This window comes from Lasioglossum baleicum, chromosome 6 (assembly GCF_051020765.1).
Source record: "Lasioglossum baleicum chromosome 6, iyLasBale1, whole genome shotgun sequence".
NCBI lineage: Eukaryota > Metazoa > Arthropoda > Insecta > Hymenoptera > Halictidae > Lasioglossum > Lasioglossum baleicum.
In genome coordinates this window covers 13,092,730-13,116,938 of record NC_134934.1, presented here as the reverse complement: position 1 = coordinate 13,116,938, position 24,209 = coordinate 13,092,730, and the positions used below count along the sequence as shown (strand labels likewise).

Here is a 24,209-nt window from a genome sequence, read left to right as displayed (position 1 = left end):
CCGGTAACGTAAAAAGCAGCATCGCGGAGACCCGAGGAACGACCCTTGGCCCGATTCTGTCCCATGAAACGATTCATCGCATTCTTCTCGGCAATTATTCCCGGCGATAATTCCCACCTGCGCGATTCCAGGGGCGGATGGTCGCACGTTAGGCCTCTGGCCGGTCGCCAGCAGCTCTCGTGGACTCGAAATCCTTGAAACGATTTCTTGCCTGATCGAACGTCGATCGGCGTAGTTCGCGCGTACGTTGGAGCGAGGACGTGTCTTTGTTTCGAGCGGATGCAAGAGAGCGCAGGAGAGTGCAAGAGAGGTTCTATCGACCGCGACGTGTGGGAGGAAAATGCGTGAACGTGTAAAAAGAAAGCTCGTCGGTAACGAGTGTCCCGGGTAGGGGGATCGGGTTACGGGAACGGGGGGCGGAGGGGGTCCGCCACTTTCCGGGGCACTTGTGGTTCTTCGTTCACACCTCGACCCTCCTCGGCTAGCCGAGAGAACGACTCTGCAAGACGCGCGAACGGCGCGCGCAAACAGCGAAAAAGAACGAGCTGCAGAGAACGAAGAAAGCCTCGTTGGCAGAGGGCAACGAGAAAGAGAGAGAGAGAGAGAAGAGGGGCAGAAGGAGAGAACAGCAACGAGGAAGATGAAGGGAGAGAGAGAGGAAGAGAAGAATGAGAATTTATCGCGGCCAATGGCGTAGGCAGTGACACGACCGAGCCCATGAAACGGCCGACCGGTTACAACGCGCGCGCTCGACGAGTCTATTAACGATTTTGGTAGCATATAAAGGACTTTCCCGGCCCCGTTTTATTTCCACGTCACGAGTCCGCGATGCCACGGCTACCGGTGGAACACGAGAGCGGGGGCGGAGGCCGAAGGATAAACAGAACGAATTTATCGCGCACAATGGTCGAGCGATCCTCGAAATTCAAACGGCGTCGCTCGTATTTTTTCCATAACGAGCCGCGGTGTCGTCGTGTATAAACGATTCCGTCAACTCCGCGCCGGATTCGGGTAACATCGATCCACGGCTAGAAAACCGTAGCCGCCGGGTCTCGCACATTGTGGTCCGCAATGTCGTTTTAGCAACAAAACATTTCGACACCTTTAATTGCTTTTCAACCTTTCACTAAAGTTGGCGTATCGATTCCGAACAGCTAAATTCTGAATTCTGGACCACCCTGTAGCGGTTCATTGCTCTTCGCCGCCCGATCCTCGCGAACCCCGGTACAGCTATATTTTTCACTTATTAACGAATTCCCGGGCTCTTTTCCATTGTTTTTCAACTTTCGGACCATACCACGGACTCGAGAGTACTGTTCTCCCGCAACCCCGGTATGTCTTGGAACTCCACAACTTTAATTGCTTATTTTCTTATTTTTATTTCTCTCTTTCTCTCTCTCTCTCTCTCTCTCTCTCTCTCTCCTCTCTCTGTTTTACGGTTTCGAAATCGAGAGCCTAGTCCGAAGTTGCCGGGAATTATAATGCCGGAATGCGCGAGTGGGCGCTCTCGCTGCCGGTAAGTTTATAAAATTTATTGGGGAACTTTCGTTACAGCCTCTTGGAACAATAGCGCATGCAACGGTGCACGAGCGCGGTAATTCCAGATAACAAAGTGCGGGCGGCTCGTAAGTTTTCGGCGCATGACAATAGTTGTGTTAATTATATGTAAGTAGTTGCTCTTTGCGGCGTTGTTCAACGGCGCTGGATAAGTTTCGCCGGGCTATTAACGTTTAATTTCTTAATTGGTATTTACTGAACGACTTGGATAGTATTGTGTTAGCGAACGAGTGATAAACGCGGCACGACTCTATCGCTTAACCAGAATAAATTAGTGCACATTGCTGCATTGTGGAAATCATTATTCTCATTATGCGTCAAGACCTTTAACCCTTGACTCACCGTTACGTACACGGCATATTCCCCTGCTATATCAACTAGTATTTAGGGAATCTTTTCTCTGAGCGCACCAGCCTTCTGAAAGTCAGCTCCACAAGCGAATGCTTGCATGTGGCCGCAGATTTCCCACAGAACGACAGGGTGTGTCGCGTCCGGAGGAGGCGAGGCCGCAATCTAAGGCCGTCCGACCGCAAGAGTAGCGCTCGTTGCGTTTCCACCGCAAAAAAGTCCGCAAGATCAAGGGGCCGTGGATTGATCGCGTCGGAAGGCGGTCGCGAAGCGTTGAGAATCGATGACCCCGGGCGACGGGTCAGCAAAAGACAGAGGTTAGAAGGCTGCACGAGGATGGCGACGCGGTGAGCAAGAAGAAGAAGAAGCGCGGCGGTGAAGGCGGCGGTCTGATGGAAAAGGAGCCGCCGTGGGCTAAGTGAAATGGCGCGTGCCCGGCGAATTTTACGGCGCGTTAGTTACGGGTCCTCCCTGTCCGCTACCTTGTGCACCCCTGCGTCTCCTTGCATCCTCTCTATCTCTTTTTCTCGTGTGCATACGGGGCTTCCAACTTTCCGCGTTCTTACCGGGCCGGTTTCGTGCTTGTTCCACGGGTCCGCATTATCCGTGGCCGAGCGGCGTGCAGGAATTATAATCTCGCTTCCGAGCACGCGTGCGCGCGAGCGAGCGCCCGCGAGTGCGAGCATGGTCGCGGGCGATAAATCTCCCGGAGGGCTCGGAAGAAGAAATCTTTTCGGTCTGTCTCGCGGAGGGCGTCTGCGACTGCGGAGCCGGGTCGGGGGAGAATTAATTTATCATTCAGGGAAAAATATAACCGAGTGCCGTGCCGTGCAAGCGCGCGAGCCGCGCTCGGGTTCCGGCCCGTGTACAATTTAAAAAGCCCTCACCATAAATCGCGCAGTCTCATTTACAGCGGTAACCAAGCCACGGGGATATTACGAATATAAGGAAAGAGGGAACGGGCAGACGGTACTGCGGGAGCCGGACGACTGGCTCAATGCGCACAAAGAGGAAACGTTCTGAAATTTCTTCTGTGATACTACTACGGCCGGCTCCCGGTAACGAGCTCAAAGTTGGTAACGACGCCTTGTTACCTTTGTATCAACTTGAAAATTAAATTCCCCGCCATGCGCAGCGGCCTCTATGAAACCGGCCCGGAATTACGCCCTCGAATTCTCGAGTGAGTGAACTAGACGCGGGATATCGCTCTTGCGTCTGCCACCTCTGAAAAGACGTGTCCGGGACTTGCGGAGGATAGAGCCGGGTCGAGAACGGGGAACAAGGGAGAGCGTCTATTCAGGGGATTCTCACGATTTTTGGCAATGTTTGCAATGGATACCTCGATGTTCGATTAGAAGTCTTGCATTTCTTAACTTGAAAGTATCCTATAAAATTGAATTTTAAATTCGATGGAAGTGGAAACTAGTACAAGATCAATTTTCCATTCACGTTCCTAGATCAGTCGACTTTAAAAACTGGCCACGAAATATCGACAAAGAACCGAACAACCAACTGGTAGGTCACCAGTCCATCGCAACATGCAGGCCAACCGAATCAGTCCCGAACAATGTAGTACATACAATTCCGGTTGGCTTTTCCATCGAGCATGAAAGGGCGTTTCGCAACGGCCGATATATTCGGTAGGAAACAAGAGGCAAGAAGAAAGGGCAACAGTTCGTGCTTGTTGTGACGCGAACCTCGAAAGAAAGGAGGGAAAGGAGGCGCGGAGGAGGAAAGGGAAAGATGGACGTTTTATTATTTTATTGCGGCACCGCGAACGGGCCTGCTCGCCGAGCTACGAGACAATGAAGCGCGTGACGGGCATATAAATAATGCCAATTTATCCTCGGTTACGAGATACCTATCGCTTGCGTGGCAGCTACCAAGCACGACGGGGTACCGTCGCTGGACAGGACACGATCGGACCCGCGGAACAATCCTCTGGATCCCCGGCGCTGGATCCGGTATACGTATAAAATGGAAGTGGGCTGGAATATTCACTCACGGCTACACGCCGTACCTCGGCTTATTTCCGACTTCGTTTTGCTCCGCGCTCACGGTCGCGGCCGTTCCCTCTCTTATCCTCTTTCCGCTGGCAGATACATTAATTCAATCAGGGTTCTCGATGTCCGGCCCGACCCGGCCCGGACTTTCGCGTACTCGTTAAAGAATGGAAATAATCGGTTTTTCAAGATTCTATCGTGTAACAATTTGCTACGGCCAGCGATGGGAATTGAACTATCGAAGGGATTGCCGGTCGATACCTCGTTCCCGGGGGTGTGGCCCCCGTTCGTTGGGAACCGTTCGACGAACGGAGGATCGTCTAGACTCAACCGAACCAGATACGCTCGAGGAGGATTAGAAAATCGTGGAGGGCTTGATTGGAGCTATGAATTATATACTAGTCTCACAAAGGGATTTTATGCTCCATAAAACAGATTAAACGATCACCGACGGCCACTCTAATGCCTGTAAATGGACGACAGAGCTGTCAGTGTGTCCGAAATCCCCCGGTGACAGCAGGCTTTCGTAAAAAGGGACCAATCATGTTTTGACAACGCTCGATTCGTCACCGACAGGATTTAGGCCTCTGTTATCCAAACATCGGTGACCGATTAATCTTTCTCGCCTTTCGTTTCTTAACGACACGGAACGATATTATAGTTTCTCGAGGAGATAACCGGCATCCTAAACCCGAACAGCGTTCCCCTAAATCGTGAACGGTCACACGGTTTCGTGGGGAGCATGCAAAGCGACAGCCTCAGGAACAGAGGGCTGAAATCTTTAGGAAAACCCGTAATCCTCTTCCGACGGAACAAACGTGTCGCTCGGTGAATAGGTTCGACGTGCCTGCTCCAGTGTTCACGGGGAAAAAGATGAGAGAGCTGATTCGCCTTTACCCATCGAAAATCTGAATCTTTCAACGTTACCACCCCCGTCAGCACGTTTATTTCCCCCGTTTCCTTCCGCGACAAAATAAATACTCCGGTTCGAGTCTCTCTCAATTTTCACGGGAATACATTTTTCCGCGATTCCAACCGTTTTCTTCTTTGCGCAACGAGAACGAGCAGTAGCAGAAAATATTTGCCGAGGCAATGAGCGATGAAGTAAATGCAGCGTTTCTTTGAAATATTACATCTGCTTCCCGTCTGCTTTTCTCTTTGGCGTTTGTTATAAATAATCCTGATTGAGGTTAATAATCACGCTCTGGTTTCATTTATTAATTTCGTCATTTACTAATTTTTTCATTCGTGGTTTGCACTCATTCGCACTTTGATCGTAACATTCACCGTGAGTTGCTTTCTGTACGAAATAATTGATTGATTGAATAAAATTCGACGTGACCAACGATACCAGTTATTATTTAATTCATCGTTCATGGTAAGCTCAACGATGATTATCTCGTTAAGTAAAATTTGTTTCTTTATCAAATCTATATCAAATAATATAATATTGTTATCATTAGCATCGTGCAAAAAGATGGTTATTTTTACGCAAGGTAATCCAAGATTAATAGATTAGCGTTCCCTAGTTCTCGTTTCGCGGAGCATGACGAATTTGGCACCTGGGTGTCCCGTAAACCCAACGCGTCACAGTCGATCATTAATTTTCTCGAATAAGAGATGATTGGCCGACGCCAATCGACAGGTTTGTGGATCCTCTCCAGGGCAATCAAGATCAGAGGAGGTGCTCGGGTCATCAAGCTCCGCGGTGATTGCCGCAAACAGTAATTCGCATTCAAGGGGCGTCGAGCCGGCGTCGTCCGAGATCGCAGCTCGTGGCCACGTCCCGCGTCGTCGTCGTCGCGTCGCCAGGCATCGAAAAACTCGGGGAAAATCGTGAGGAAACATTCCGTGCGGTATCGTGACCGTGGTATTTCGTGGACCCGAACTGGTCGCGCAGCATACGAAAAAGGGGGGCCGGGGACGTACGACGACTACTAATTATTCGGCCATGCAAACCGTAGAAAGAGAAATCGAGAGAAAGAAAGAAACGCTCCGAGACTGCACGCGAGGACGCGGCGAAGAGTGGAGGAGGGTGGAAAGGTAAACAGAAACAGCGTAAAGCAGCACAGAAGACAGAGAACTTCGAGCGAAAGAAAAGGGTATGTCGAAGCAGGATGAATAACGCTCTGAGGAGAAAGCGGAGAAAAAACAGTGGACCAGAGAGGATTTACATGAAAACAGGCGGGGTTAGTTTGTGGGGAAGAAAGGAAAAGAAACGCGGAGAACGAGACGAAATTCAAAGGGGAAAGAAAATCGGGGACGCTTCCCGAGACGGGAACGCGTTCAAAGGGGGACAAATTCGGAGGTAATATTTGAGGGAGGGAAGAAGGAGATCGGGGTAAATTAAAGAACGAATTAAAGCCGAAAGAAGAGAGCTCGAGACGAAGGTGAATTCGACGGGGGTGGGTCTCGGAGGAGAAAGGACAGCGCGGTGGGGGCAGGAGGAACGAAGAGGGGGGAGAAGAGAAACCGTGGGCGAGCAGGAGAGAATTTGCATGAAAATACAGAAAGTTTCGAAGAGCGTTTCCCTTAGACGAGTTCACTCGCGGCAGCACATAGCGACTTGTGTGTAGCGTGCATGTACAGAGCGTTTCACGCGAGCCGCGACTACGGGTCCACAAAGGCGGCGTAGGAGCTTTTCTGTGAACTCCTGGCGCATTCCCGATATGTATATAAGGCGGGAGAGTTTTTTAACGAGCACGGACTCCGCTCCGCTCAGCTCCGCTCGGCACGGCCGCAAGCTCCTACTCTCTTTATGTGCACGCGTGTATACGCCAGCTACCCGCTTTGCCCGGTAATGGCGCTACCGGTGATATTACTCGCCCTGCCCTGCCCTTCCCGAGCCTCTGATCGCGCGAGCTCTACAAGCGATTTCACCGGAGACTGTCAGCCAGCACGATTATTTCGTCACCAGGCACAATTACCGGCGAAATCGTTTGTGAAACCCAAAGCTATGTCCTCGCACCGCTCATCATCCCTTGTGGCTTTTCTACGCGGCTCGAGATGCGTTTGCCGCCCAACATATTCCCTTTCGCATGCGATTTTTATTGTGATCTATGCGAATTTATTTAACGAGAACCGTCAGCTCTGCGTGCACGCACTTTGGCATACACATTCTAGTACGTTTGAAGCAGCATCATCGAGTTTCATAAGCACAACCATTGAAAGTATACAAAGTTGTTGATGTAAATCGGTTTCCGAGGCTCAAGATATGTATTCCTTTTGAGATGCAACTTCGTCGCGGTTCTGGCTAATTTGTTTAACGAGAACTGTAAGCTCTACATACATGCACTTCGGCATAATATTCTAATAGGTTTGCGTAATAAAGTGATGTAGAATTAAATTGTTTCTGGCGATGAAGCACAAGTTTAGTAATAAATTCCTGAAATTTCCGAATGCCAGGAGCTATATCCCAGAATTTTGCACCCTCTGTTCCCGCAACACCGAATACAATTAGTTTACAGTGCACCATCAAAGCGCTGCACCCAAGGCGCAAAGAGCCGCATTGTAGTTCATTTCCGCAAACGCGCCGTGCGGGATGAAACAGGGGGTGCTGATGGTGGTGGTTCCATTTTAAAATTGACTTGCAGAGTGATGCGCTTATCAGCCCATTATCAGTTGGTTCACGACGTTTACAATAGCCGGTATACGGCGACCAGCTCATTTACGCAGCGTGTTCCACCAAAAAGTATTCATGGTAATATCTCTTCGTCCGCGCCATTGTGCCACCCCGTGGCTACCCGTCGCGCAACATTGTATTTGTAATGCTGCGGGTGCTCGGGTTTAATCATCCCTGCCGTACACAATTCCTATATTACCCCTCGACTAAATTTCTATTACATTTACTGGTCGGACGCTATATTATTCGTTTGCACGACCCGTTTAACAATTTCGCGCTCAGTGAATAAAACTTGGACGCTCTCCGAAAGGTTACCGTTTCCTCCGCATAATTAATCGCATGATTAACCCCGTGTCTCACGAGCACCGAGTTAATTAACGACTGACAATGGCGGTGCTCGCGTAAAAGCGCAAACGCGAGAAAGAGATCCCTTGTAATTTTTCTCGTGAACGCAAAATTCCTCTACTTCTGCAAACATTTGAATGGCGCCAATTTAAAATTCTAAACGCTTGAAATAAACTGTACAAATCGAGGAGTTAAAGTTTACATGAAATATCCTCTTTACGGAAAAGTTTGCCAACGATTCTGGAACACCTGGTATATTTATTTGTTTATCATCGATGTTCATGTAAAGCTATTCATGATGCAAATACAGCGGAGTGAAATTTCGATATTTGCGAATGCCCAGGAGAGCATCTGCTAATAAACGAACAGGTATTGTATGTCGTCGATATATTCAAACAATTCTCCGAGAATTTTGATTCGGACTTGTTTTACTCAGAGATTTTTCTCGACTCTCTGAAAGCTCGAGACGTATGCTCAAAACTAGGCACCGAGTTAACACCGAGCACTTTATTTAAGTCCTACTTAACACCCGAGCCTGGAGAACCCGTGTCCGCGTCTCGCGAAGCACCGATAAATCGAACATCGGCTAAGTGTCCTAATCACAGTTTCTAGGTCAGCCTGTACACCTGCCGCATTCCAGATACCGATCGTAATTAAAAGAAATTCCAGAAACGTAATGGGATACGGTGTTATCGCGAACCGGACAGCATTCCGACTATATCTATTAAACCGAAAACACTGGCAACACTTCGTTCCACGCGAGAGCCGTGTTCCCCGGCAATTAGAGTCCTCCGATCTAGCATTCCTGACCGCGGAAGGTCCGACTGTTCGGAAGAGATTAACCTGATCCCGGTGGATCCCTAAGAACGATCCTAGTCGGAGGGTGGGTCTACGGGGTCGTATACTTCGCGAGGCTTTCCTTTCATTTTCCTGAGCCGTGAGAGAAAATGCTCGCGGCGGATAGAGGCGGACCTGTGCTCCTTGGATTTAAGGAAAAACGATTGCACGCCGGATGGATGGATACGGGGTAAGCGATGCAAAGGCTGTAGCCAGCCGGTTTCCATGCACGCAACGAGGGTGAGCCTCGACGCAGCCAGAGTAATATACATTCATCTCTAGACAAGATGGATGTGGCGAGTACGGACAAAAGTACAGACAGCTTTATTCCTCTCCTCTGACACCCCCGCGCACCACCTGTCCCACTGCAGACGAGTGTTTATATCCTAGGATCGTTTCTCCAGTTTCCTTTCGCGATCCATAGCGGATCCTGTTCTTCAACTGATCGCCGGATAAGGTGGCAATCACGAACGACCGCTAATCACACGCTCCGCGGCCTTAGGACCCGCATCCGCGACGACACGTCCAGCGGGTTAGATATCTAGTTAGAAGTTTCTCTCGACTCTACTTTCAAATTGTAGAGCGTGGCATCGAGAATTCGTTTTATTGCTCGACTGACATATGTTAACCCTCATCCGACCCTCGTGTCAATTTGATATAGTTTTCCCGAAATAAGTGATTATATGTAGGTAAATTTTCCAGGAACTTCATGTCTTTTATCTTTCTAATATAAAGGTGTAATGTTAACTCATCAATTTGAATAAAGAAACATATGTAACTGTTTAATTTTATCACTGCGTCAATTTGACACCGAGGGACAGATTCAGTTCGTGAAGTGAGAGACGGATGAGGGTTAATGAAATATGTTGACTGAAAATAACTTTAATGTTAAAATAATATTAATATCTTCTTAACGAAGCTGCGCCGAACATTTTCGCAAAGGGAAAAGTTACTTCGAATGCCCGTAGGAATCATTCCTTTCAAGGAAGTACAGTGTTCTCGTGATTGTTGTGAGAACCTCAGGGGTATCGAGTCTCAGGAAACGAAATGGTACTACGTTTTTGTACGTGTGTGTGTGTGCCGAACATAAATTTCTTGGATAACTTTTCCAAATGTAAACGACGATCCTGGATAAACAACAGGCTAAGCGGGAAATTGTTGTATTGTACCAATGCTATTCCATACCTGAGAATGATACATCGATTATCATAAAACCCCAATTTAAGGGGTTACGCCACCCTGAAGCTGCCGAAATGACATCAAAGTTTACGCATTTTTTTCTCCAAAAGTATGAATGTAACAATTTTTTTATTATGATATATGGTTAGGGCATACATTGAAGGTTATTCTGTAAAAATTTCACAAAGAAATATTTAAAAATGGCCGAGTTATCCGTTTTCTCGCATAGCTCCTCCGTCAAAACACGTGTAGACGATATCACGGATTGTGATGCCCAGGGTTATCTGAACTTAAGAAACTCTTGATTTTCTTGTTCCTAGATAAATTATCTATCGCGTAGCATAGGATATTTTTGATACGAACTCTCAATTGTTTGTAACAGTCGTTTAAATATTGATTTTTTTGGTAAAAATGGAATTTTCATTTTCATTTTCCTTGCATTTGTACAAAAATGGTTTTTTCTTAAAATCCATATTCTACACGATAGATAATTTATCTGGGAACACGTGTTTTGACGGAGGAGTTATACGAGAAAACGGATAACTCGTCCATTTTTAATATTTTTTTGTAAACATTTTACAGAATAACCTGCAATGTATGCCCTAACCATATATCATAATAAAAAAAATTGTCACACTCATACTTTTGGAGAAAAAAATTCGTAAACATTGATGTCATTTCGGCCGCCTCAGGGTGGCGTAACCCCTTAAACACCCTAATACCTTAATTTCTTTGTAGCGCGATCGACCGCCCGAGGAACCCCCTGGTAGTGGGGATAAAAAAGTCACATCAATCGCGGGAACACTGTACGTACAACATTTGTGGGACACCCGCCTATAGTATTACTATGTGCTCACTTCAGAAGGAACAACATGATTGGTCTAGAACAGTCGCTCTTGAATAGTCGCAGAGGGAGTTTGCAATAGTTTCGCTGTGTCGGACGAACACCTCTAGGTCCATAGAGGGGTGAGAGGTTTCGCAAAAAGGTTGACTCGTGATTGAAAGAGCGTGGCGGGGGATAGTAGAGATCACGGTTCGCAGAATTTCCGCGGAGGGCGACGAGCTAGCGTCGCGTGCACGGCCACCGTAACTCAACGGGGTACGCTCGGCTCGTTTGTCCCGAAGGGTGGAGAACCGTGAAGAGGAGACATCGATTATCGCAAACGACCGGCCGTCCGGCCGCTGGAATTTTCAAGCGTCTGGCCTCCTGACTGTTTTCCGCTTCGGCTCAACTATTTCTCTCCGACTCTTGATACTATCCCGTCGGAAAACTAGGCGGAGAGGACAGCTGGGAGCAACGAAGAGCGAAAGAAAAAGGGAGACAAAGAGACAGAGAGAAAAATGGTGGAAGATCGTCGAAGAAGGAGTCGAGCGGATTCCGTGGCTGAGCGAACCGGCTCGAAACGGCCGATATTGCACCCCCCGGCGGTAATTCGTATCGAGTTTTCCGTGCCGGCCAGGCAACTCGATCGGAAATGCGATCAGGATGGCGAAAGTAATTTTCGGACGATCCAGGCGCGTCCGTGCCGCGGGCTGATCCACGCGATAAGGAACACCAGGCTACGCGGGGTGTCGGCCGTAAAATTTATACCGAAACGCACGCCATTTCTGTGCTACGTGCGTGCGCGTGTGCGTGTACTTGTGCGTCGTCTCTGCGTACACCCCACGCACCCTCGCCCGCATGCAACCCACGGGAACAGGGAAACGTTCCGGCTTTGATCGGAATTGCCAATTTACTCCCGATATTAATCGTTCCTGTCGACGGTCGCTCTCCCTTTGTCTGGAGAAGGGTGTAAGAACTTTTGACGAGTCTCTGTTCGACATATGTACGTCTCCATTCTTAGGTAATGACCACCCTGTGCACTCCTCGGAATTCCCGAAGGAATTCTCTTTTTACTTTCAGCTGTTTTAAGCAATTGAGCAACGATCTTTTTGTACATAAAAAGGGGAGGAGCAGTTGCGCGTTTTTGATTAATTATTTTTGAGATGTTCATTTTCTTTACTGAGAAAAGGCGCAATAGTTTGTAACATATTTGTTCGTAAAAGACTTTTCAATCTCTACGTCGTTCATAGAAAATTGTGTGGACGATAATTACATACATTTCAGGACGAATAGTGGTAACTGTATGACAACATTTGCACTTCAGAGGGTTCTCTTGTAGGAAAACGTTCATTCTAGTAATTTCTTCAGAGAACATAATTTTCCAGCGATCTCTCGCGGAGATATTCGTCGAGTCCATGGACAGTCATTTAGCAGTAAAAACAAATTAGTTTCTCCTCGAAAGACGGTAGTTTTCTCCCGTCGGATAGCAGGCAGAATCTTCCTCGGAATTACAGTTGCAACGCCCAGCCGTTTATATCACCCAGCGAGATCTACTATAAACTCCGAACCGAAGTTTAATGGAGAGATTCGGATCTACGCGTGTAGGTTCTACTGCGCCAACGACGATAGATATCGCGAACGTGTGAAGTTCCTGGTTGTAAATTGCGCGTGCTTTCGCCGTGGAGCGTGAACTTAATCTCTGAATCACGCGAATTTGTCCCGATTCAATTTATATCGCGCCCGGAATTACTTAGAATGAAGAGAGAAAAAACAGAAAACTGCTTTTCCTCCAGAAATTTGTCCGAGAGATTATAATAATCAATACACGGGTTAATGAAGTCAGGTTAACCGTGCGTGAAGCTTTCGAGGGGTAGCGTGTCACGGAACACGTCCACCTCGTTGCTCACCGGGTAGATTCTGAAATAATCGAAACTGCTGGCGCGAATTCGCCGGCCATTTTTTTCCGTGGTGCGCGTAGAATTTTATTTAGCGATTTTGCAGCGGAGCTACGTATTGGGCGATAGCGACCGCGCACTAATCAGAGGCATTCCCCGGCCGACAAATGGCAATTTAACGCTGTCGACCGTCTCGGTCGATATTCAAGCGACCCTTTGACCGTCGACGTTAATGCACGGCCGGCCCTTTATTTCCGGCTGTCACCCCGGCCCGACGATACGCTCGACGTCGTTCGGTCCGGAGCGGTCGGACGTGGGTGCCCACCAACCGGTGCATGAGCCGCGCTCTATACATCGCTGAAAAGGACCACGCCTCCTAGCCAAAGGATTTAATTACGAATTAATTGTGATTCACAGGCGGCCGGCTAATTCTAGCGGCAGGTAATTGCGCTGCGCTAGATGCCTCTCCTCCGCGTCTCGCCTCCCATAGTACACCTGTCTCAGTCCTCTTTTCGCCCTTTGTAAACCGTGTCCCGCCGCCCTTTTATCTCGCCAATCGACCCCGAGCCACGCGCTCACAAAACCACCCCCGCGAACTACGGGGTTCGTGGGGCTGCTTACCATCGAGACCGTCGAGATAGTCGCGGCGAGGTATACATACTTTGGATCGGGGATTACGCGGCCAGACACGCTGTTCCACCCTCTTAGATCCGGATACGCGATCTGTTGTACATTTACTGCGACGGGGATAATTGCTGAATGCGCCGCCGTCACTTCAAATTCGCGTGCAAAACTCGCAGATGGCGCTAGAAACCCAGGGCTGGCGACAATTGCTCGCGCGATTCGTTTTTCTAACTCGCTTTGATACTCTAACCCTTCTAACCCTTCATTCGTGTTCTATTTTCGCTTTGTACTCCAGTCCAATCAATTCTGTTTTATTCGAATATAACCTAACCCAGATCTGAACAAACCCTTTTTAGAATCTAAACAAACCCTTTAATCTTCACCGTGAGTATAGGGGTGTAAACGCACCCCAGACTTCCTCGTAGGAATGCTATCTGCGACATATTTTAGAAAAAACTATATTATACAGGGTGTCTAAGCTGAAGGAGACCACCTAAATATCTCCTTTATTTTGAATGGCACAAACAATACTTATGGCATAATTTAAAGGGTATCGACGGAGGAATTTCATGGAAGAACAATGTTTTTTGCCTGGTTTAAATGTAATCCTAATATTATACTACAATTTTATCACATTTTTTGGTACTCAAGGTCACCTGAAGGTAATGACTTAAGCATATTCAAATGTATTTTTTCAGCCGCTATACAAGATGGAATAAAAAAAAGTTTTCCCAATCAAAAATAAAGATGACCTTGAAAAAACTGAAAAAATAACCAGACAAAAAAATGGTTGTTCTATATTTTTCCTTCGATACCATTTAAATTATCTTTTGTGCCATTAAAAATAAAGGAGATATTTAGGTGGCCTCTTTCAGCTGAGACACCCTGTATTAAATTTCGTAATCTTTTCATACCTACCGTCATGAGAATCAATAAAATTTTACAAACACTTACGCAGTCAAGGTTTCTTTTTTACATTTCGCTACAATGAAAACATGCAGAGGCGTGATTACACCCGAATACAGGTTAAAGTGATCATCAAAGTAGTTAAAGTGGGTGAAAGTTAAAACGACATTTCCAAGAAACACACAAGGATAGAAGGAATATTTCCGAGCGTTCCACAAACTCTCGAGTAAGACGACAGCCGTAGACTATAGCAGGCGCTGCCAAACAGTTGCAAAATGGCGTCCCAAGGGAATCACACTCCGCTGAGCGAGTCTGCTCACTACGTAATGAACCAAAACACTTCCAGCCAATTACACGCGAAGCGTTCCCAATATTTGAAACAGTTTCCTCCCCGGTGGCGAACTATCGAGCATGCCAACAGACTGTCCAACACCGAAATCAATCGACCTAACCTAGCGACTCCTGTTTCGAATATTAAGCCGTCGCGTTGGTGTATGTATCGCGGTGTGCTCCCATCGGTGGACGTTCGATCCGACCGAGTCTGGTGACTGTTATAGGGGAAAGGGGTTGCGGAGGAGTTGCACCCTCGGAATCGGTGTTTGCGAGTCACCCGGCCGAGAGCATATGCGTTTTTCGGCGTTCAATGCGTCGGTAACGAGCCTGTCGTTTGTGCTCTTCTTCTGGTCCGCCCCGTCTTTTAAGGGGGCATTCCGGTTTGAATGCCAATTTTTTCAGCAGTTTTTAAAAATCCTTTTCGGGAGAGCTATTAACTCTTTGTTGCTCGGGTGACAAATAATCACATTATTACTTTATAACAAACTGTAAATGTCAATAAAAATGCAAGTCAAAATTGATTTTCGAGAGTTCGAAACCAGAACGTTCTTTTAACTCTTCACTCTACAATGGACGAGATACTAGAGTAATCGATTTTTAAGACATGTCATCGTTGGTGGAAGGTGCTTAAAGATGATAAATATTAAATACACCATATTTTTTACACAATTAGAATTTCTATTGTTTATTTTGTATGGAATGCGGAGGGATAAATGTAATCGGTGTAGAAGTCTAATATACAAAAACAGAACCCACAGAAAAAAAATCTCATCGAACAATAGAGTATGTAGTTTGCAAAAAGAAATGGGCGATGGAAGGAAACCAGATATTTCTGTAAATACACATACAAAATAAATATGAAAACTCTAATTGTGTCAAATATGGAGTGAATAATATTTATCTTCTTTAAGTACTTTTTTACGATGACGTTTCTATAGGGCTGTTTATAAAAGTAGTTTATTATACATATGTGCGTGTTGCTCGGCTTACAGTCAGCGAGGTACATACTTTCTGCTGGTTGTTAACAATAACATGCCTTGCCTTGAACGTCTTGGCAAAAGCCATAGGTTACAGACTATTACAATTCGGTCATACATTATAAACTATTACATGTCTTAAAAATCGATTACTTGTGTTAAACTTACAAAGAAAACACTTCATATCAGTAATAAAGATACACGAGATATCACGTCCATAGCATCGTTTCTTCGACATCGTGGATGCGAGATAGTTCGTCCACGGAAGCGAAAGGGTTTGCCACGGATCGAGCACGTGAGAGAGAAAGAGAGAAAGCGGGAGAGAGTTCGCTGGAGCAATTGCGAAATAATGCGCGGGTGGTTCGAGCATATTGTCGGGACACTGGGCCGGCCAGGTGTCCCTAGACTCAGCTGGCCCCGGGGACAATGAGGTCCGACGGATAACAGAATTTAATGAAGCGGGACCGCCACTTAGAAACGTCGCGTTTCGACGTGACAGTGTGTCCGATTCAAAGCGCTCGTTACGAGGGGGCGATCCATGACGAGTCTACGGGGGTGGATCTGCTTCCCTCCGACAAAGAGGGACACACGCGCAAGGGGGATGGGGTGCGTTTCGATAAGACGGTTTCCTGTGCAACGTGCGACTGGACCGGACGCTTTGTGTGTGTATACTAAACAGGAGAACGAGAAACTAGGCGCGTCGAATCGATCTGCTCACGGTATTTAGCTCTGCGACGCGCTCGCTTGATATTCGGACACACCTTCTGTGTAAACACGCGCACGAATTATTGGTTGCCTCGAGATGTTTATGCGTTTATGGCGGCCACGGTGGTGCGCGACACTACAAAGTGTGACAAATGCTTTAGCTGGGATTTATGCGGTGTTTACTGTCTTAAACGACAGTATGTTAGTACGAACTAGTAAGTTGTATCTTGCTACGCAGTTCGTTAGTGATTGTTCTCTTGTTTTTATGTTCGCAGTGTCGAGCACAAACTTATCTGTCTTTAAAACGAGTTCTATACAGCAATTTATCTATGGAGAGAGGTCCTTAATTTATCAACGTCAAGCTAGATTATGTTACAATCAGCAGAATTTAAACAGTGTCTTACCAGCAACAAATCAACGATGAACAGAAGATACACTGAGCAAAGTCAATTATATTGGAAATCGAATTTCAGAATAAATATCGGAGTATTAAGCCTTCCACCGACTGAGTCCCCAACCAAGATTATCGCACGTATCAGTAATTTCCAATCTCGATCCTCCAATCCCTAACCTCAACACACCGACAATCTCCGAAATCACCGAACGTATCTTCCTCGGTAAAATCACCGTGGCTGATCGAAATGCCTCAACAGTTACGTCAATCGTTTCCCAACAGCTTCGATAACACCACGGCTGCATGTTCTTATCTAATTTCTACATTTTGTGGACGTATATGCCTCTTACCTGATCGTCGGTCCCGATTAGATCGTGGTAAATCGGCACGCGCGTGTCTCCGTGCGGTACCTGTCCGTTCGTGCGGGCCGTCAACGACAAGGGATTCCCAGCATGGCCACACGATTTATAGCACCGATAAAAGCTCCGATTCGCCGCGCGGAAACTCTCTGGTCTCGACGATCCAGCGATCATCCATCAACCGCGAGGATCTTTGTCGTCGAACTTCCCCAGGCAGAACGCTCAGTGCGCGAGCGAGCGAGATCACGGAGATTTCCTTTCCATTTAACTTCACCGCGATTCTTCAAACGGTCGGCACTGACACTGGCGAACAACAGTCACGAGAGACGGCTCTCGCAAGAACGAGAGAGAGAGAGAGAGTCTCTCCACTCGGTTAACCCCGGGGACGGAAACTTTTGTATCCCTTGGAGGAGCCACGAGACCGTGTACTGGTTCTCTACGAGCACAGACAGAGCACACAGAGTTGGCCAAGATTCTCTTCGAGTCTCGAGATAGTCCGGCGCCGATGTCTCTTCGGCGTTTGCAACCGGTGCGACGTCCGCTCGGCTCTCGAAGCGTTCCGTAGCGTTTTCCGCGCGTCGTCTCGCGTCAGCCGGGTTGCCGGGCTCGAAGGCGCGCGAGAAATGCACGCTCCGCCCGGCGGCGCTCGCTTTTATCGACGCTCGCGAGCAACGCGCGTGCTCGCGAGCGCAAGCGTGCTCTCTTAGCCCCGTCTCGCTCCCTCCAGCTGATCTCACGATTCGCTCGGTCTCTCTCGGTTGTTTCGCGCCGATTTTTCCCTGTGAGACGAGAGCTCCTCGTGTATCTACGTGCGCGCCGCTCCAGAACGCACACTCCGCGCCATACGACGACGCCGACGTCGACGTCGACCACCGACGCCGATAAAGACGCGTCGCATCGCCCGTACGCGACTGCCCCTTTCGCGCGGATGCTTTTCTTTCATCGCCTCGCACCATCGATCCTACGCTACACGACTTCCGACCTTTCCCAAGTCGCCGAGAAACCCACCGAGAACTCCCGGCACACCCGCACCCTCGTTCTGATGGATGAAACACCAGTCGCGAGAGAAGAACAACATTTACAACCGGTACACCCTGGAGACCAGTCCACCGCGTTGTTTCATTTCTTCTGTTTGAGCTCGCTGCGGTCGCGGCTCGATGGATTGTTTTCTGTTTGCGATCGCGGGGCTCGGTTCTTTAACTGTTTCGCTACCGTGGATGAGATATCTCGCTTCCACGATGTCGAAGAAACGATGCTATGGACGAGATATCTCGTGTATCGAAATTTTACACAAGTAATCGATTTTTAAGACATGTTATCGTTGATGGGAGGTGCTTAAAGATTATATACATATATAAAATACTCCACATTAGTGAAACTAGTGAAAGTTATTATCCATATTAGTCCATTTTAGTGAAAGGGTTAAGGATAGCTTTTTTTGATTTCCTGATATCTGTTTATGTCTCTATTTTTGTAAACCGTAAATGTGACAGAGTTGTGCTAATTCAATTACTCAATTGAGTTACATTGTATGTTAATTATATAGTAATTCAACTACGTCGTAACTAAATTACATAATTCACAAACCTGTCAATAAATTCAATTACTAAGTATTTTAATCAGATGTGTAATTGAAATACAATGTAATTAAAATATACAGCTCTCCTAATTATAGCCCAGAACTTTGAAGAAGTTCCAAAATCAAGAGCAACCTTAGTGGCAAGATGTTTGAGGAAAGAGTATGTATAAAAACTAATTTAAAGCTAAATGATAATTAAAATGAACCTATAATCAGTCAAAGTGATCCTATTATGTATTGGTTCGTGGTAAGCTAAAAACGTTCCCTTTTTCAGTTTTTTGTTATTAGTAATGTATTTCATTTTACTTACATATGATATTAATGTTTGTTTAATGAGTCTCATTAGATGATTGTCGTTATGTTTTCCTTTAATATATATCGTAACCTAGGTAAAGTAGGGACATGTTTCTTTTTTTCTGCTTTTCATGTTTATGTTTGAAATTTAAAAAATGTGTAACGGAGAAGTTATGTCCGTTCAGATATTATATTTTATAAAGAATATATCCTTCTGTTTGAAACCTTCACATGGATTTTTCAACCTCTTCTTACCTATTACTTTATTATTCTTTAATTTTTTATTTTAATTAAATTAATTATTATTATTTAATTTAATTAATTATTGTTATTTAATTTAATTAATTATTTATATTTTAATTTAATTATAAAGTATTTTATAGTTGTACCCCAATTGTAATTACGAATTACGTTGCAATTTAATCGAATGAAGATCTGAATTATAAATTACAATATAACTGAATTACGATGTAATTCAATTACTTTGTAATTATAATTCCTGGAGTAATTCAATTGTAATTCTGCACAACTCTGAAATGTGACTGGTTAGTTGCGATATTGTGTCATGGGTTGTTTTTAGTTTGCTGATGGTTTCCCTACTCATCACTATTTTTGCTGAAAAAAATTCTGTGTGGTTGTTACATGAATCTCGTGACTTTTGTTTATGTCAGTGGTACACAGTCCATTTAAGGGTAGTTTAATGGTTTACTAAGATTTTCTAAATTGCTAGGAATATTGTTTTTTACTTACGTGCGATTGCAGAAAGTATAGTGTTCGATACGATTGGAGATGGTTTTCTGATTTCCCGATTCCGTGTAGCTGTAAAACAGTAATCTTTATTTGCGACTGTCGATGATCTGGAGTTCAATTTAGTGATGGTTTCCCGATTTACTAAAATTTCTAAATTCAATCATATTGCATCATGACTCTGTGACTGCACAGATATAGGATTTTTCGTCACGCAGCATTCTGTGTAAATGTAGAATATTATTTTCAGGTCTGTGAATGTCACTTTCGAGTCGAGTTCGTTTAGACGTAGTTAATTAACAGCTGAAATTTTGTTGGTTCACCGGGTTCTGTTTTACGGAGCGTTCAACGTGACTGTAAAGTTAGAGTATTATTTTGTTGTGCGTCGAGCGCGACTGTCACAAACATTGAGTTGCATTCAGTCAGGGGTGACTAACTAATTAGCTGACGTTTCTCTGGTTGAAAAAGTCCTCCGTGTAAAACATTCGGCGTGGCTGTCGGGGGTGGAGGTATTATTTTTTTATCTTTCAATGTCAGGCACAGGGTTGAATACGTTTAGTCGTAACTCGCCGACATTTTCCTGGATGAAAAATATTTTATTATGAAGCGTGCGATGTGGTTTCAAGAAAGGATTACGTTAATTTGTAACTCCCAGTGACGCAGACACAAGTACGTGTGAGCTCTTTCAGGTTTATCGTTTGTCACCGTGGTTAAAAAATTGTTTCGCATAACACCCGTTGCAGTACGTTATGTTTTTCATCGCGTTTAGTTAGACAATATTTCTATAAATTCACGAATTGTAAAAGAAAAAATCTACAATCCGTCATTTCGACGGTCTCGATAGTTCTAGTGCTAAAATAGCTCAGAGTACAGAGGGCTGAACGTTCCCCAGTTTTCCAAGAACAAAATTAGCTGCCGACTTCAGCAACAATTGATCAGCACGCGCAAACGTGCGGCTCGTTCGGTCTGAGGGATTGAGGAGTTATCCCTTTGGAATCGCGGTTTCACCAGCATCCAGGTTCATCGCTCGAGTCTCAATTCCCACCCACGACTATCCAGCTCCTGTTTTCGGTAGCAAGTGACCTGTCGGCACGAGCAAAGTGGTACCGGCGCGTAAGAAGATGCCGACGGAAAGCAGCCGCGGCCACGACAGAAGCGTACCCGCTGAACAAATGTTTGCGATTGCTCGATTAAAACCGGCGAGGCGTGTTTGCGAGGCATATTAAACTGACGAAAGAAGCCCCGTGCCGCTTACGTCGGGGCAATTAAAAAGATTTAAACGTGGCGCCGATCGAATCGCCGACATAGAACCACGGCTCGATCCGATACAGTAGAGCCTTCTTTATACGAACCCATTAATGCACCCTAGGCTGACAAGAACGGGAATAAAATGTTAACGCATGGAAAATTTCCAAAACTTTTCTAGCGATTCTGTCTGTGATATGATTCAAAATTTTTAAGTATTGTATACTTATCTTTTAAAAATCAATAAAACTTCACAAATACTTATGCAGACTTTTTTCTTTCATTTTGCTCCAAAAATGTATCGGGTCCAATTACACCCCTGTACACAGAGAGTAGATTAATAGGGGAGACCGGGGCAAGTAGTTCTCTCAGTTTTCCATTTCTGCAATTTTTGGTGATATTATTAATTTGAAATGTTAATCTAACATTTTAAGCATTTCTGTCGGTTAAACATATGTACTTCTGGAGTAATACCGACAGCGAAATACATACAGTGTTCCCGCGATTGTTGTGAGAACCTCGGTGGCATCGAGTCTCGGGAAACAAAATGGTACTACGTTTTTTTACGTGTGTGTGCCGAACATAGATTTCTTGGATAACTTTTTCAAGTGTAAACGACGATCCTGGGTAAACAACGGTGCTAAGAGAGAAATTGTTGTATTGTACTAATGCTATTCCACACCTGAGAATGATACATCGAGTATTATAAAACCCCAATTTAAACACCCTAATACCTTAATTTCTTTATACCGCGGTCGACCGCGCGATCGATCGACTACAAGGGGGAACCCCCTGGTAGCGAGGATAAAACAGTCACATCATCCGCATATCCGAAAGTCACATTAATCGCGGGAACACCGTGTATGAATATTCTTATTGTCTAGAGATCATATGACGAGAATCTATTTTCCACGAAATTGAATTATGTGTTCGGATAGGTTCTACGGTATTATTTTTCCATGGTGCATCCTCGAATCCAGAAAATAAGCTAACGGCCATCGAGCGCCACTTCCGAGTCAATTCCCAGCATTCGGGGCGTCTGTTGCCGTTGGTTGAAAAATTTACGGTTCGTTTTTCCAGCAATAATCGCGCGGCCACGTGACGCCGCAGCGCCGCTGCGAATTATCCCTTAACCCTTGATGAATTGATATTGGCTCGAGTGTTTTGCCGCGCTTTTTTCCCCCGGTCGTGTCGCCGTTGAATATGCAATTGATTACACGGCCGATCGGAGGGCCCGCGCGTTCCGCGTTTCAATGGCCGCGATTAATTCCGATTCCGCGGAGTATCGCGAGGCCGCCGTGTGTTCGATTTAACATATTTGATCGATACCGGCCGCCCGCTCGATTATTCACCGGCACAACAGCCGCGGAATTATCATCCCGTTACCGTCGCGAATTTAATTGGTCCCCGGGCTACCGGAAACCTCTCCACCCCTCGCCTCCCTCGAAAGCCGGAGGATGAAAAAAAAACAACATTTTACGTTTAGTCCAGGTGTGAACGCGCTGTTTGCCGCTGCAGAGAGAGCAGCCGGAAGAATTTATGCGTTGTTTGCACGCTGCTGGCTACGATTTCGGTGTCGTGTCGCGGCGGAATATTGTACGCGTTCTTGATTGCACCGCTCGAGCTGTACAAGTCATGCTGCAATAATGTCTTTCAGTGATTCGTGCTGCTCGTAGATCACTCGATAACTCACTGATGCCTTTCTAATATGTTTCTGCCTGTCGCGATCGCAACGCCGAGATCGTATTGCTGTGAGTTATTTGTTAATCGTGTTCGATGAAGTGGAATTAACGATTCGGTTTGAGAGCACTGTGATTGTGTAGGTATTGGAAAGTTCGATTTGGTAAAACGGATCATTGTACATAACTGATGTCGTCGATGTGTCGACATTCGTTCCCGAAGGGTTGAGACCCCGAAGATCTTATTTACATTAGCGTCTTCGTATTTGTTCACGCGTGTGCGAGCGGTCGAACAATCGAAAACACAAATCGCGCAATCGAAAACGCGCGGTTTCCGTCGTGCCTGAACGGGTTCTAATGTAAATTATTTAAATAGAAAGAAACTTTTAATATACCCCACGTTTTTAAAACGGACTTAAAAGTATGAAATCATTTTTCATACAGATAGTCCTGAAAACTTGTGATTGCGAATTTTTAATAGCTATGAAAATACTTGTAAGATTTAAGAGGAAAACGTGGGGCGCATGCAATAGATAATTGATGCATGAATAGTTCACCTAAGTCCCTAACAATTTTATTGCACTGCAAATGATATGAACTGTTGTGTGAGTTTTCTCAACGGCAGCTACACTCTACACTCCTTATTATGTATGTACATATTATCTACTAGAACGTTCGATCGAGGAACCGATAAAATATTGCATTGTCATCCAGTTTTGTGAGCTATGTTTAAAGTTTCAAGTCTCTAGCTCATCGGGAAGTTAGTTTAATATCAGTTGCAAAAATACCGAACAGACAAACAAACAAACAAACAGACAAGAAAGCGAGTTATTAAAAACGTGATACAGTAAATCCTTTACAAACGCATAAAAGCTGTGGCAGATAAACGCAGAAAAAGTGTTCCCTCCACTTTAGTAATCTGATCTGTGTGAACCACTACTAATGCGACGCGGAGAGTCGCAGTCGTCGGCACAGTTCGAAGGCCCGTACGTCTTTCCTTTCCAAATAATCTGTTTTATTATCACTTATTTTTTTATGAAACTTTCATCAATATATTCGTGGCATTTTTCTGATTAAAAAAAGACCAAACACGATATAATTTCAACTGTATTTAGTGGTTTAAAATTGACGATGTAAGTTTGAGGTGCAGGGAAGGATAGCATATGGCGTATGGGAAAGAAAGAGACGCGGAGAGTCGCAGTCGCGGGCATAGTTAAAAGGCCCGCGCGGGGTCTCTCTTTACTCGGCCTTTGAAGCTCAAAAAAATAGCTACCCATCTCATATAAACGCAAACAGATCCCCTGAGGCTTATGCGTTTATGGTGACAATACTGTAATAAGATCCGCGCAATCTAAAACGGGTTCTAAATCTTACGGGGGCCATTTATATTACAAAATCTCGAACGATGGAAAAATTGATTTCGTCGTGTAAAAGTCGATCACGAAAAATGTCGACTAGCTACAACAGGAGTATAAAGACTAAACCCCTGCGCGGAATGAAGCAATAAAGAAACATTCGAGAAAGTGTAGTGAGAAACTCGGATTTCACTATTTAATTTGCATGGGAGGATAAGAAGGCGCGTCTGTCGGTCAACAATATTTTCCCAACGGTGGCTAATAGTGAAATGTTTTCGATTCTCGAATAGTGTTAATAATCACTTTTCGTCGAAACGACAGCTTAATTGCCGTCCGGTGGATGCGTGTACAGGCAGCTCGATCCCGGAAAAAAAGTCTGCTTTGAGACAGCAGCAGACTGGAC

General features: G+C 45.6%; 1 protein-coding gene across 6 annotated transcripts in view; it reads right to left on the bottom strand.

The window, feature by feature from the left end:
* Positions 1–24,209, bottom strand: part of Fz2 (frizzled 2) — a 154,515-nt gene that overhangs the window by 92,284 nt on the left and 38,022 nt on the right. For 2 of the 6 annotated variants that reach the window (XM_076425956.1, XM_076425960.1), the window contains exon 2: positions 19,531–19,599. The exons of 2 other annotated variants lie outside the window; for them this stretch is intronic. The gene's annotated coding sequence lies outside the window, so the exon portion shown is untranslated. 2 more of the 6 variants (XM_076425957.1, XM_076425961.1) reach the window with 1 other exon arrangement.